The sequence below is a fragment of the Panicum virgatum genome, chromosome 5K (assembly GCF_016808335.1).
Source record: "Panicum virgatum strain AP13 chromosome 5K, P.virgatum_v5, whole genome shotgun sequence".
Lineage (NCBI taxonomy): Eukaryota > Viridiplantae > Streptophyta > Magnoliopsida > Poales > Poaceae > Panicum > Panicum virgatum.
In genome coordinates this window covers 35140700-35156202 of record NC_053140.1, presented here as the reverse complement: position 1 = coordinate 35156202, position 15503 = coordinate 35140700, and positions in this window count along the sequence as shown.

The window sequence follows — 15503 nt, the reverse complement described above, 5'->3', positions numbered from 1 at the left end:
GCAGCAGTTGCGTGCACGGCCGCGGTGCTAATAACGCGGCATTACCCTAGAGAGCAGATGCAGTATATCAGCCACGACGTTTGCCCCGACTCCAAGTCTCACCTCGCCAGAGAATGGAGATGGATGATCGGATTGGTGGGCGAGGAGACAAGGATTCCCGCAAGCCATTGCCCGCTAATAATAATAACTAGTTGAATACCCCGCGTATTGCTGCGGGATTTCAGAACAAAAATGTTGAAGTTGGGTATGCTGAAAAGAAGGAGTTATAAAGTTGTAGCCAATTTTAGCATTGAAAATATATGGCATGGTTGTATATAAGAACTGCTTAAATACTAAAATCGATGCACATATAAGAAGTTCTAGTTGCTGAAATTGATAAAAAGAGGAACCATAATAGTTATGATAAGGACACTTTAATTTTATTCTGGGAGAAAATGAAAATGTCTGCATCATTTTGTGAAGCAAGAGATTGTACTTTGTATTGACTCTCTTGGATAAGTGAAGTTTCTGCAACTTTTTAAAGAAATTTAAGTGTGAGCAACACAACTGTGTGAAATGTTGATAATTGGAAAGAATATATTTTATTTAATGGTTTTAGTACCTATGTTTCATTGGAGGAATGTAGATATTTTGAATTGGTTATGGATTCTCCACCATGGTAGCACTTACATTAGTTTTTTGAGGTTTTGTTGCTAATTCCATCATAAAAATTATTCATATGTCAATAATAAACCATATAAAAAAGATAAGAACTCTCAGTGGGTTGTGGAAGGCCAGGATATAAGCTTCCATTCAGAACCAATGGTGGAAATAAAATGATGATGTGGCTTCACTATATGTGATAGAAATAGACTCTTAGTGGGTTGCACTTATATAAGATATAATCTAGACTGCGTCCGTCCTCGTCCTCTGCTTCAAGCCCTGAATGTATAATTGTTCTGCCACAGACACGCCAGGAGGGAGGTAAGCAGCTTTGCCTAATTTGAGATAGCAAGCATGTGTTCTTGCTGTTGCTTCCTAATTTGTGTCATTTTCCCTTCCAATGAATTCTAGTTATAGGGGTGGTAACGGAATCACACTCTAACTTGATTTTTATATATTTTTAGTTTAAAATTGTATAAGATGAGAGTCCGATTTTTTTAAGATCTAGCCCTTAGATTATCTAAGTCAAATAACTTTAGAACACGTTACCACCCCTAATTCCAGTAGACTTAGAATGTTGCGTGAATGACAACAATAGATACTCGCTACCCAACTTGAGAATGCGACTAAAACACCTCGCAACACTTGACATTGGCGGTAGTCCAAGTCGCTTGTACCTGGAGGTCTGTCCGGAACTCCGGAATGGTATGATTTATTCCCAAATGATCCGCAGCACAACACAACAAAAAAGTTTGGTCTAAATCCGTTGTTTATCTCTTGGTCTGAGAGATCACTTGGTCTATCGCGAGAGACAGGCAAGATTATAAGCCTAGTGGATGGCCGATATTGGTCCCACCCATTTCAAGGGGAGAGGCGACTGCAAGTCGGCCCATGCCCATTTCCACTTCTACTGTACCTGCGAGTCATCGGAGTGCACCCACAGCATCGTCAGCTGGGGGCGACAACCGAAACAACTCACGCACTGGCAATGGCGATGGCGATGTAAACAGATCGGATATAGACGGATATTATATTTATTTTTATATTTGTGTTCGAATATGGAGTCGGATACGGATAGTGTTTGTTTTTGCCGGATAATATTGTAATGGATATCGACATCATAAAAATGTAACTTTTGAGCATTCAGATATAGATCGGTTACGGATATTGGATACTCGGAATCGGATACGGACGAATAAAAATCCTTCCAGACCGGATCGAATTCGAATACGGTCTGAAAATATCCGTACCATTTACATCCCTATCAGGCACGGCCCGGAAGAAATGCCTAGTTTGTTGCTCTGGCTTTTCTTCCTCACGTGGTAATTCGAGCCTTCTTCTGTAAAGAAGGAAGTAAGTAACGAAGCCAAGAAACACTAGGGCATGTACAACGGCAATTATTATGCCGTCTATTAGCAGTTAATTGTGATTTTCGAGGGTAAACCGGAAAGAGACGGGCTGGGTCGTCCTCTCGCGAGGCGACGGCCTCGGCTCGTTGCCCGAGCAGAAACGATGGCTCGGCGCCCCGCTGTATCAGTGGTTGCAAGAAGACGGCGGCGGCGACGGATCCCCTGCGAAATCCCGCACAGGTGCCGTCCTCCGCTACGCTCGCGTCCGGCCCAACCTCGCAACCATCATGTGTCCGCCCCGCCGCTCCATCCGGCCGCACGCCGCTGCAGGTCCCCGGACGGCCTGCTGCACGCTTTTCCGAACTGCCGCCGCCGCTGCCGCGCACCGGCCTGCCGCCGTAGCTCCTCCCCTGCCAAGGCCGCCGCGCCCGGCTCTGCTCTGCTTCTAGGCTGCCAGCGCCCGCCGGCCAAATTTGGCCACTAATCCTCCATGGATTCCAAATCCCCCGCACTGGAAGGTCTCCCACCTTCCTAGCTCCCTCATCCACCACTCAGATCCGAGCCCCGACCCCCCACCTCGCGCTGGAATCGGTGATTTCCTAACGCCGGCCATCAATGACGCCCAAGAACCACCTCCACGTCGCTGGCTCACCTCGGCCTCCCTCCGCTCGAGTTAGCTACAAAAACCGAAGCCCCATGGTGTAACATCCCAAAAAAAATTACCAATATAAATCACGCGATAAAAATAATTTTCAATTTTTTTTTTCATTGTTGAGCTCAAATTATTCCTAAATCCCTTCCCGTCCGAGCCCCTAATCTCCCGAAATCCTTCCTGGCGATCCGCCACCCCGACACCCGCACCAATCACTGTCTCATCTCTCTGTTCTCCTCGTTCCGCGTGCGTCGCGTTCCGCCAAAGCCGTTGCATGCTCCCGACCGTTGCCGCGAATCCCGCTGACCGCCGCTCTATTTCTCTCTCTTCTTTTTCTTCTCTTTTCCCCCCTTTTTCTTTTTCTCCCTCCTTCTCCTTCCTTCTTTCTTCTCTTCTTCCTGCTCCCTGTCCATGCACACGCCCCTACTCCCGGCCGCCCCCACGCGTTCCACGTGCCCGGTATGCTCGCCGCGCCGCTCGCCCCTTCTCGACCCGTCCCGTCACCCTGTGCTCGCCGCGCCGCCCGTCGTCCAGTACAGCACCGCCACCTCGCCGCCCGAGCCCGCACAGCAGCCGGCCCCCCTCCACCCTCCTCCACTTGCGCCACCCACCCCTGCACACTGGCGCCTTCGACGACCACGCCGCTCCACGACGCCCAAACCCGGCCCCGTCTCCATTAAAGGCGCCCCGCCGTGCTCGCCGGCCGGCCGCCACTGCAGCCCCCTCCTCCACCGCCTCTCCTCACCTATAAATAGGCCCCCGTGCAGCCCTCGGCCACCACAAACTCGCCCCACCACCGCTTGCCTTCTCCCCTAGCCCGTAGCGCCGTCGCCACACATGCCTCCGCCTGCCGCCGCAGGCCACCATCGCGCCGCCTCCTCGCTCCATCCCAGCCCAAGGTGAGAGGGGCAATAGAATGCCCTTGCTCCCCTCGTCGTTTCCCACCTAGCCCCGCTCGCCGCCGTGCCCAGGGTGCCGGGAATCGGCGCCGCCGGCGCCCTGCCCCCTCCTCATCTGTTTCACGGGAGAGAGGAGGAAGAAGGGAAGTTTTGCCCTTAGGCGCCTCCTTTTCTTTCTTTTCTTTAAAAGAACCCCCTCTATTTAGTTCTCTTTCCAAAGAAGCCCTCTCTTTTATTATTTTTCGAAACCAACCCTTCCACTATATGAAAATATTTATAAATAGATCCCTGCCCTTTTCCAGAGTAACCCATGTATTCCCAGAAATTTATAATCAAGCCCTTGCCATCTCAAAAATAATTACAAAGAGGTCCCTAAACCCCGGCTTAGCCCCTAAACCCCTCTTCGACCTATCATTTCATGCGGCAAAAATCCTCCAATCACCCCGAAACTTTACCATGCCATTTCTAATGTAGTTTTGGCCGTGCCATTAGAAAATCACCCGAAAATATTATTCTTATCTCCATATCTAAATTTCTTATGGTTCGAGCTCAACGGTAAAACCCTTATTTTCTTTTTATTTATTGTGTGTTTGTTTGCGTGCGCCGTAGATACCGGTGTGAACAAGGGAGAACCCGTTGAGGAGTTCGCCTAGCAGTACTGTGAGTCGGAGCCTGAAGAACTGTACCGCGAGCAAGAACTCTCGGAAGGCTTCGAAGACGGCAAGTTCAATCTCATCCTTTGATTGCATATTTCGACCCAGTTTTATAAACACAACCTATTGGCCTGTTTTACAAAAATTGCATATGCTTTGACTACTGAAAACATGGTTGGATAGCCACCCCTTGATTTGTTATAACCCTTCCTTGACAACCTAGATTAATGTCTAAATATGAGTTATTCTATTTGGATGTTAATCGCTGCTAGAATGCTTAGGATCTTGTGCTTAAATTACAACACATCAAATATGGTGCAACTTGTTTTATAAAAGGAAAATGCGTGAGTGTGTAGGAAGGAAAAATATGGGATATTTGAGAAATTAAAGAAAAGAATGTTAAGACGTGATGGATGGATGGCATTTCTGTGTGAATTGTCATTGAGCAAGAAAGTTGGAAGATATCCATCTTATCACAATTAAGAACCGAGTCGATGTGTCATCTTGCCTAACTCAATCATCGTGCAAACCACTCGACCGTTGTGTGTGGCAACGGCTTAGCATAAACCCCACTAGTTAGTCTGATAGCCATCAGGAGAGCTGAGAGCAACGGGTGGCTAAGGAGAAGGGATAAGGTCGTGGTGACTAATGCCCATGTTAAACCTCAGTGATAGGTCAATGGCCCCTTGGTGGAGTCCGTGTTGGCGAGTCAGGTCTAGCTAAGGTGGGTAATGACTTTGTTGGGATCTGGACCAACACTAAGGTGATCGTGCTGTGGTACCCCACTTGTGGGTAAAGTTGCACACCTCTGCAGAGTGTAAAATCTATTCGAATAGCCGTGCTCATGGTATTGAGCGAGTTACGGTTTGGTCACACAACTAGCATTTCTTATGGGATTGGTTGGGTTGGCATGAGTGTTTTGGAAAAGTGTCCGGCAGTTGTGCCGTGAGCTACTGCGGATGAGGAGTCCGGTAGCATTAAAACTTAGATCCTTTGTGTAGGATCAACCCCGCTCATTACTCGGTTAGTAAAGAATCGCTTTGAGAAAATTCTTTTAAAAAATAAACCCATGCATGTGTAAAATCTAGCTTTACTGCAAATGAACCTCAATCTTACCCTTAAATTATCCTATGCATATCTGTGTTATCCCCCTCCGTGGATGGGGTTGGACTTGTTGAGTACTTTTGTACTCACCCGATATATATTTGTGGTTTTCTTCAGAAGAAGATCCGGACTTCGCTGCTGAAGACGTTGAGTAGAGGTTGCGTCCGCACCCAACCTTACCTGTGGTGTTGGCCCTCTGCAAGATGCTTCTACTAGCGCATTACTCTGAGCCTGAGCTGGAAACTGTCTGGGTCGTGCTTTGGTGTATCACCGTAACTTTTTTACTGCTTATTATCTTTTGTATCGAGTGTCCGCCTCCTCGGAGGTTTGTACGTGTAACACCCTAATTTAAATTCCAGCATTTATTAATAAATTTAATTGGCTTTATTTAAATTTCAAAGGTTTATTGTGTTTAGCCTTGCATTTAATTTAATTTTCTTTCACAAGTAATTAAAATTTGTCTAAGTTTAAAAATTTGTTGTTGCATTCATGCTGGTGCATAGTTTCAATTATTTGAGTGTGGTTTGAATTCAAATTTGTATTTGAATTCAAACTTTGTTTGATTTAGAAATAGAAAAGAGAAAAACCCAGTTAAATAGAAAACCAGCCCGGCCCAAGCTGCCAAACCCCAGCCCAACCCGCTTCCTTCTCGGCCCAACCCACTCTCTTTCCGCGAGGCCCAATCCACACCCACGCTCCCTCTCTGTTGGGCCAGGCCGCTCGGCCTCCCTCCGCACCCCGGCCTGCCCCGCTCACAGCTCAGTCAGCGGCTCGGCCCAGCTCGCCACCTCCGCTCTACCGCGCGCTCACTCACCCGCACACCGGTCCAGCCTAACGCCTCCTACCGCCTGGCGCGTGGACCCCGACCGTCCTTGGCCCACCTGGCAGCCGCAGTGAGCCGCTCTCCCGCTCGCGTTGCCGCTCAGCCCGCGCCCCGCCCCCGCACTGGCACCCTGACCCCACCGGTCAGTTTCTTCCCCTCCGTGGCGCGCCCGCGGAACGGCCTAGCCGCAGAGCCCGCCGTGATCCCCGTGGCCTTCCATCCCTGCTCCCTCGCCGAGATGTCCGGCGCTCCCCCTATAATTGGCACCTGGCCCTCTCCAGCACCCCACATCCACCCACGCGCCGCCATTCTAACCCTAGCGCATCGCCCCGCCTCGCTCCGCCCGGCGCAGAGCACCGCGCCGATGTGGCCACGCCGCCCCGCGACATCCCAGCCTCCCCCAACCTCTGTTCGGCTTTGACTCGGCACCTGGAAGCGCCCCAAAGCCCTCACCTCCGATCCCGACCCGTGTGCGCGCCGAATTTCCACCCGGACCCGCCTCAGGTGAGCACCGCCGCCCCTGCGATTTCCTCGCCGCCGGCGACTTCGAAGCCCCCTGACCCCTCTAGCATCCCCGCAGGAGCTTCACGGGTCGAACCATCGGACCCAGGAACCAGGAGTCCCGCCGCGGCGACCCCGTCCGCGAGCACGGCCTCTGCACCGCCGCGCGACCCCAACGCCAGCCCTGCTACGCCGTGTCCTCGGCCAATTCAGTGCTCGGTGAGCATATCTATGACCTCTCTGCCCTGTTGCGCTAGATTCCGCAAACCGTAACCTCAAACCGAGGCCGGGACGCCTTACTCCGGCGAGCGCCGCCGCGTAGAACCGCCACCAACGCCGCACACGCCACCCAAAGCTTCCCCGCCCCGCGCACGAGGCCCAGGTGGATTACGCATGCCGCGTACTCCATCCCAGGCCAAAGCCCACTCGATTTGACCCCCGGACGGCCAAGATTGGCCAAGTTCGGTGAGCCGCCGCCGCGGGAGCTAGTCTCCGGCGAGCCGCGCCGCCGCCCGCACGCCCCTTCGCCCGTGGCCGCCAGATCCGGAATCAGCGGCCCGGATTAGATCGGCGTACCGCTTCGCTCCAGACCATTAGATCTGAGATCAACGGCCCATAATAGATCATACCGCTTCAGCCTGGATCTTTTGTTAAAGAGACCCTGAGTTTTCTCAGATTGTAAAAGTATTTCCAAATCCGCCCCTGATTTTATGTTTTAGCCCCTGAGCTTTGTAGATTTTGTACCCGCCATCCAGTTAGGGTCTTTTTGCGCGTTGGCCCTCGGATCTTTCTGGTTTTTACGCTTAGGCCCTCGGTTTTTGCAGAAAACCCCCTGGAACTTAGTTTTTATCGCAGATAAGCCCCTAGAACTTGTTTTTAGCCTAGAATATGCGTTTTAACTCCGTTTTAAGCATTCTTTATTTCCACGCGATCGTTGTAACGCGTAGAATAGCTTTAGACTAGTTTAGTGTGCTGTTTTTATGTATTGATGTACTGTTTCTTAGTTTTTGTTAGTGTTTGCTTGTATGCTTATTTTGTGCACTGTTTTGGCCATGTGTTCGTGAGTAGACGTTGATCCATCCGAGGAGCCCCAGTACCAGTACCCGGAGCAGCCGTCTTCCGAGCACTTTGAGCAGCAGCAGGAGCAGTACGAGGAAGGCAAGTGTAACACGAACAACCTATCACTTTTAAATACACTTTCATACTGCATTTTAATATTGTATGCCTATAAGGACTTTCCTAGCCACTTTATATCCTTTATATATACCTTTGGGTTGCATTTTGGTTAGTTGTGCTAGGTTGCTGCGCTACAACATATTCTGCTCCTTTTTAATTAAATTGATTAATGGTTTACTTGAATTTAATTCTGAGAGTGGCACTCTGTGTGGCTTGAGTGGCTCACTTCTCGTTAAAATTGGTTTTGTTAGAAACATGGTTTAGGGGGCCAGCACGGTGCTTAGTGCTTGGTTGGCCACTCTCCATAAGAACCGGTTCATAGAGCGACAACCTGGGACAACAGCGCTACCACAAGACTGGAATGGGACTGTCTTGGCTTACTAATTAGGCCATTTTGGTTCGGGAGTAACTTACCGACGGGGCATGGGGGGTGGTGAGCTTCAATGGTGGCCAGTCTACGAGGCTGGTCTGTGTGTCTTGTACCCCCTCGAGGTGGTTACCATCGTTGCGGAGCCTGATTCCTTAGCGGTTACACCTTACCAACGTGTCCTTTGTAACGGCCTCGTAGTGAGTTTGCTAGTCATCTCACCTACGGAAGTGTGATGAACAACTGGCGTAGCTCACGACTTGTGGGTAAAGATGTGCAACCTCTGCAGAGTGTAAAACTGGTATACTAGCCGTGCTCACGGTTATGAGCGGCCCAGATCCTCCTTTTGATTAGTGGGGTTATCTTCCTTTGACGAGGCAGGTTTCCCCGGGTGGCTTGGTTTGGTTTGGTACTCAGTGGTTTCTGGATTAATTCTGATTAACTACTATGTAACTGGGTTAATGGTAATTCATCAACTCGTAGTAAATAGCTTTAATAAAATTTTGCCAAGACTTAAAAGCAAATGCAGTTGAGTCAGCCAACCTAGAGCCTCATAGTTTGTGTTATACTTGTTAAGTACAAGTTGTGTACTCACCCTTGCCTCTTCTCTACATTTTCCTCTTGGCTACTATAAGGATCGATGGACCAAGAGGGGGGGTGAATTGGGCCTTTTTCAATTTCTAAAACAAAGTAAAGCAACCTTAACCTATGCAATGCTAGTAGGGCACCAATTCACCAACCGGATAACTAAGCTACCTACACAAGCTAAGAGAGATAAGACAAAGTAAAGCCTAGCAATGTAGAGCTAAGTTATGATCTCTAAGTCAAGCACATGAGTAAATTGCATGAAAGAAAATGCTTGAATAAAGAGAGTGGACAAGAGACGACCGGATTTTTTCTCGTGGTATCGATGTGTTGGCACACACCCCTAATCCACGTTGTGACACTCACAAAGAGTCTTGTCACCTCCCAAGTCACCGAGACGAGGGTGCTCACTAAGAGTCTCCGTTCACCATCCCGGCGTGGTGGAGATCAAGCCACGTACAATCTTCTTCTCCGGGCTCCCACAATCCTTGGCAACCTCCGCGAGAAACACCTCGATCACCAAGATCGCCTAGGTGATGCCAATCACCAAGAGTAACAAGCTAAGGCCTTCACTTGAGCAAGAACCGATCACCAAGAACGGATGCACACTAGCTTCTCTCTACTCAAGTCCTTAATCTTGCTTCTTGATTGATTGAATGCACAAGTATGTGAATGATGAAGCTCAAGGTGGCTCTTGACTATAGTATGAGTGTATGGATGTTGCCTAGTGTCAAGAGTGGGCGAAATGACCCATTGGAGGGGTATATATAGGCAGCTCACACCAAATAGAGCCGTTGGAGAAAAGCTGCCAGAAAACTGCGTAGCGTCGGTTAATCCGACGTCCCTCCAATAGTCATCATCGGTTTAACCGGTGAATGTAAACTGCCTCTTCTGAAAACTAGCCGTTACAACTTGGGCAGATTAACCGACGTATCATCGGTTTAACCGGTGAGTGTAGTTGTCCACTGATCAACTGAAAAACCAAGTCTCTGGACAACTGCACCGAAGTTAACTCGAGCCTATCGTCGGTTTAACCGGTGAGTACAACTTTTGAATTCCTCTAAAAAAACCATCTCACTGGTCAATTGCACCGACGTCTTGATTTAAACAACGTCGGTTTAACCGGTGTATAGAACTTGAAATACCCTGGAAAAACCAACTCTGGACTAATGCACCGACGTTAATTTCAAACACGTCGGTTTAACCGGTGTATTGAATTTGTCCAGACTCTGCTGACTTCGTTTAACCGACGTATAGAAAATTGAGAGCGTCGGTTAAACCGGTGTATAGACTTTTTCTGATTTTGTCTTTTCTGATTTGAGTCTTGAATGAAATCCAAATATTCTTGAGATATAGTTTGAGAACCACTTATTTGAACTTCTAGAAACCTGAGTGACCATAGTGTGCATCCATTTTCAAATGACCATGTCCATGCTCAAGTTACTTAGCCATATCCCCTCTTAATAGTGCGATCACTATAAAACTATAAAACCTATACTAACCTAAGTGTCCTTCTCAACCTTGTGACACTTAGGACTAGAAAGATCCTTAGCCTTGACATATAATTGAATTGAATACCGAGATCGCCTTTTTTGAATAATGAAATTTAGGGGCCTCTTTTGACATATGACCAAATGAGCGATAATGATCTATTAAGCTGCACAAACTCATTAGTCACAATAATGATTGTCATTAATCACCGAAACATACCTTGAGGGCCTAGATGCTTACAATCTCCCCCTTTTTGGTGATTGATGACAACACAAACATAAATAACGAGAGAGCGAGAAAGATAGAACAGGATAAACACAAGCAAAACTCGAAAGCAGGACCAAAGAGCTCAACGGCTCAAACGAAATCCATAGATATGTCTCAAAGAATGGCAAACTCAAGCGACAAATGTACATATCCATGAATTAACACCAAATGTGATACAAAGAATCAAAGTCCTGATAACTACGAGCTCTCTCTAGCTCTACCCTCCCCCTAACTCTGAGGCTCCCCCTAACACCTCTCCCCCTTTGGCATCAAAGCACCAAAAGGCGAGCTACGGGTCGTGCTGTCGTGGTACGGCGAGGAAGCGGTCCGGGTCGTCGTCGTCGGACGGAGAACCCTCACCCTCGGTGACAGACGGAAGCTGCTGGTCTGGGTCGGAGCTCACTGGGGGAGTGACTGTCGTGGAGGCTCTCGTGTTGGCACTGCCTAGTAGAGGATCCGTAGAAGTCGTAACCGGGTCAGCAGAAGAAGTATCAACATCTGAAGAAGTGACTGCTGAGGCTGCCGGCTGCGTCGACTGTGGAAGCAGGGACTCCTCTACTGCTCCTCCCCCTGAAGGTGCTGCCTGAAGTGAGGTAGGGAGGGCGACCGACTGAACCGCTGATGGTGAGTCCTGAAAGAGTGTGGTCGCTGGCAGTGGTGAAAAGAGCGGACGACCGGCAGACCCAAAGAGTGCGGACATCGAGAACGTGGTCTCCGGTGTCGCTGTGGTAGCTGGAGCTGCAGTAGGGGCTGGAGGAGGAGGAGCTGGTGTGACTGCAAGCTGAGGTGCTCCTACACCCTGAAGTCCGGGCTGCTGCTGCTGTGGGGTGAGTCCGGTGTGAGAGTAAAGCTGGGAGATCATCCCGAACATCGCCATCATGCCCTGCTGCATCTGCTGGAACTGAGCGTCTGTCCTTTGTGAAACTCTGTCAATGAGGCCGACAAAACGCTCCTCTGTCGCTGCACGCTCTCGGGCTACCTCTCTCTGAATAGCTGCAATCTGGGCCTCATGGGCTCTCCTGGCCTCCTCCTGAGCAAGTCTGTCCTCCCTCTGCTGAGTCACGAGCTGCTGTAGTAGTGCAGTGAGCTCGGATGGCTGAGTCACCTGGGACTCAGAGACTGTAGCAGCTGCTGAAGTCGGAGGAGCTGGCTCTCCGGAACCTCCTGCCTCGTGGTCGTGACTGGCTGGGGCAGCTGAAGGAAAGTATTCTACGTCGTCGGAGGAATCTGACTCGAGCTCGGACCAGTGAATCTCATCATCTCCCCCGGGAAGCTGTGCCTCTGCTGCCAGGAGTGCCTCATCCTCCTCTGCCACTCGTGCCTGAACCTCCGGTGACAGTCAAGCCATCGCTGCTCTATCTGCGTGTCTGCCCCTCCTCCTGTCCTGTGGAGCTGTGGGTCGGTAGACAGGGAACCTGGGAGCCTCGTCGTGACGGTAAGGGGTGCTGATGGGTGACTCTGCTAGCACTATCATAGAGCATATGTAACTAATCCAGTGCGCATAAGGAAACTGTCGCACCACACCCATCCCATCAGTGATCACATCCTCGATCTCAGCCAGAATAAAGTCAACTATATCAAATGGCTCGTGAGTGAGGATGTGTAGGAGCAAGAGCTGCTGCAAACCTGTGAACCCCTCTGGGTAGCCACTCCTCGGTAACAGAGTCCTCCGGAGTGCCATGTGAACAGCGTAAGCCTCTGGAGTCAGCAAGCTCGGCACTCTGGCGTAAGAGGCTGGGAACGGCTGGCGGAAGCACTGAGTGATCGCCTCGTGGGAAGGAGCAATCCCGCCAACCATCGCCCTGCGGGGTGGATCTGAGTCCCCGTAAACCCTCTCGTGCAGCGAGACGTCGACCAGGTCAACTCCAAGTATACCAGCAATGGTCGCCCTCGACAAACCAAAGTCCTGCCCTCCAAACATGAAGTGCACGGCTCTGCGCTCGGGAGCTATCCAAGCTGTGGCGTAGAATACTCTGACCCAGTCCTCGATATAACGGTTCTGCTCCATCTCTAACAGCCTGGGCAGTCCTCTGAAGTGAGCGAAGTGTGCTCTCACATCTGCTCCCCCTGCGGCTGTCCTCAGTGAGACCCAGTCAAGAACCCTGTGCTGGAAGATCCGGTGGCCCCTCCGCTGGAAAGTCTCGTAGAAGCTGGCCTGTAGCAGAGTCCAGAACCTCCTGTCGACTCTGCTGTCTCGGGTCACTGGGAACCAGACCTCCTCCTCAACACTCTACCTGAGCCTCTTGACCTTGGCCGCATTGGCTCGGGTCAAGTTCTGGAGCATCACACCTGGCTCCAGACGCACAACAGTGTCCATACGGAACACTGCGCGTTCGGCCTCTAGGGCCTCGGCTCTGCGAGCTGCTGCTGCTGCTGCTGCTGACCTGCGGGGCTCCTGTGGCTGGTGTCGTCCCCGAGTCCTCGGTCCAGTGCGATGCTCTGTCGCTGGCGGGGAACCTCTCTCAGAAGACTGCTGTGGAGAACTCTGCCCCTCTGACTGTGCTGCCTCTGAGTCAGAACCATCTGAATCTGTCGCTGCTGCTGCTGCTGTCGCGGTTCTGGTGGCCCTGGCACCTCTCACTCTGCCCATACCCCTGCCTCTGCCTCTGCCTCTGCCTCTGGGGTCCTCCCTGATCTGGAACGGACGAGCATGGCCTGATGCCTGCTCCTCGGCGGCCTTGGCCACCATCTCGGCCCTTTCGGCCTCCTTCTCTGCACGAGTCCGCTTGCGAGCGGGCTTCTCGACAACGACTTCCTTCCCCTTCCTCTTCTCGCGACCCATCTCTATCAGTCAAAACCTCGAACACCTGGTGAGCGCTGATCGGGTGCTGCTGCGGCGTGAAAGGGGTGTGGTGCAGGGACGGCGGCTCTGACCCTGACGGCGGCGTGGAGGCACACGGTGGCGGCAGCGCACGAGCAGCGTGTTGGCGGCGCGGGCGCGAGTGCGGGAGCGGAGCGGCGCAGATGGCGGCGGCGCCTGCGCAGGCGGCGCAGGAGGGCGCGCAGGCGGTGCTGTGGTGGATGCGCGGCGGCGGCGGCTCTGCTGGCGGCGTGCAGGCGAGCGGCGGCGTGAGTCGTGGGCGAGCGACGGCGAGTGGTGGCGGCACGGAGGCGACTGCGGAGCGGCGGCGGCGTGAGATGGGAGGAGTTGGGCGAAACAGAGGAGGGAGAAACCGACGGCCCGCACAAGACCCATATATGACAGGTGGGACCCGCGATTTTCTTTAACGCCGGTCGATCCGATGCCTAGGGTTTGAGCGCCGGTTGATTGCGTCGGTGCAGTTCTCCCGAGACTTCTGCAGATCTGAAACTGAACGCCGGTTGAACCGATGCTGTCAAAAGTGAACTCGTCGGTTGATTGATCAAAACGCCGGTTGATTGCTAGGTCTGATCTGCATTTATGATCACCGGTTGATCCGATGCTCTGACTTTTGAATACGTCGGTTGAACGCCTGAAACTTGACTGAGCATAAACCCAACTTTAGTAACGCCGGTTAAACCGATGGGTATAGATTCTTTGAACGTCGGTTTAACCGGTGAAGCCAAACACCCCACACTCAGCTCACTCTTCTATGCTAAGTCCAATAAACTTATAAAACTCAAATAAACACAAGCTAATGGACTTGCATAGGCAACTTTACCCCTCAAAATAAATAGGATAGCACACTTGCTTAAATAATTTTCTTTTCAAACAAAAAGGAAAAGCCGCAAGAGAGACAAAGCGCCAAATAAAATGTATGAGCCTTGTCATAGGAATATTGAAGATAGAGAGCTTCAAACTCATTATGACATGACTCACTAGGCAAGAACGCACCTAACACTTTGCTCTTTTCACTTTTCATGAATTAAGATCTTGTATATGAAACAAGTCTCATTTTCATCAAGTGATCTCCTTTGTGACCCTTACGCATGCAATGATGGTGCAAGCTACAACCACATAAGAAAGTAAAATAAACATGAAGTGCACATCTATATGACAAGAAATGCATAACAAGAAATTAAGATCTACTTGTCAAGTTTGAACCCACGGGAAGCTTCTTCATGATGAGCCTTTCTATAAGCCTAGAGGAAAACAAGTGGACCACCACCTCTAGCTAAACCCTCGCTCATCACTATCTTACCATGGTTAGACAAGTGTCCTATATGTATGCATTTTTCTATAAGACATGGCAACTTACATGACGTTTGCCGCATCTAGCACATTAAGCTCATTCCTTAGCCTAACAATGGTACTCTCGTCTAATGGTTTTGTGAAGATATCCGCCAATTGCTCCTCGGATCTCACACCTTGAAGAGATATGTCTCCTTTGGCTTCGTGATCACGCAAGAAGTGATGGCGAATATCAATGTGCTTTGTGCGAGAGTGTTGAACCGGATTCTTGGCAATTTTTACGGCACTTTCATTGTCACAAAGGAGTGGGATCCTATCTAGTTTCACACCAAAGTCCAAAAGGGTTTGCTTCATATATAGGATTTGGGCACAACATGCACCGGCCGCTATATATTCCGCTTCCGCGGTGGACAAAGCCACGGAATTTTGCTTCTTACTCGACCAAGAAACTAGAGAACGCCCAAGCAAGTGGCAACCCCCGGAGGTACTCTTGCGATCCACACGGCTTCCGGCAAAATCCGAATCCGAGTATCCCAAGAGATCTAAACTAGCGCCTTTGGGGTACCACAAGCCTATGCTAGGGGTGTGCTTGAGATACCGAAGGATCCTATTCACAGCCAAAAGGTGTGATTCCTTTGGGTTAGCTTGAAAGCGGGCACACAAGCACACACTAAACATTATATCGGGCCTAGATGCGGTAAGGTAAAGCAAAGACCCTATCATAGAACGATAGAGGGATTGATCAACCGATTTACCGTCCACATCCAAGTCGAGATGCCCATTGGTTGCCATGGGAGTCTTGATTGGCTTGCACTCATCCATCTTGAACTTCTTCAAGATATCTTTAGTATACTTTTCTTGATGGATGAATGTCCCTTCCTTC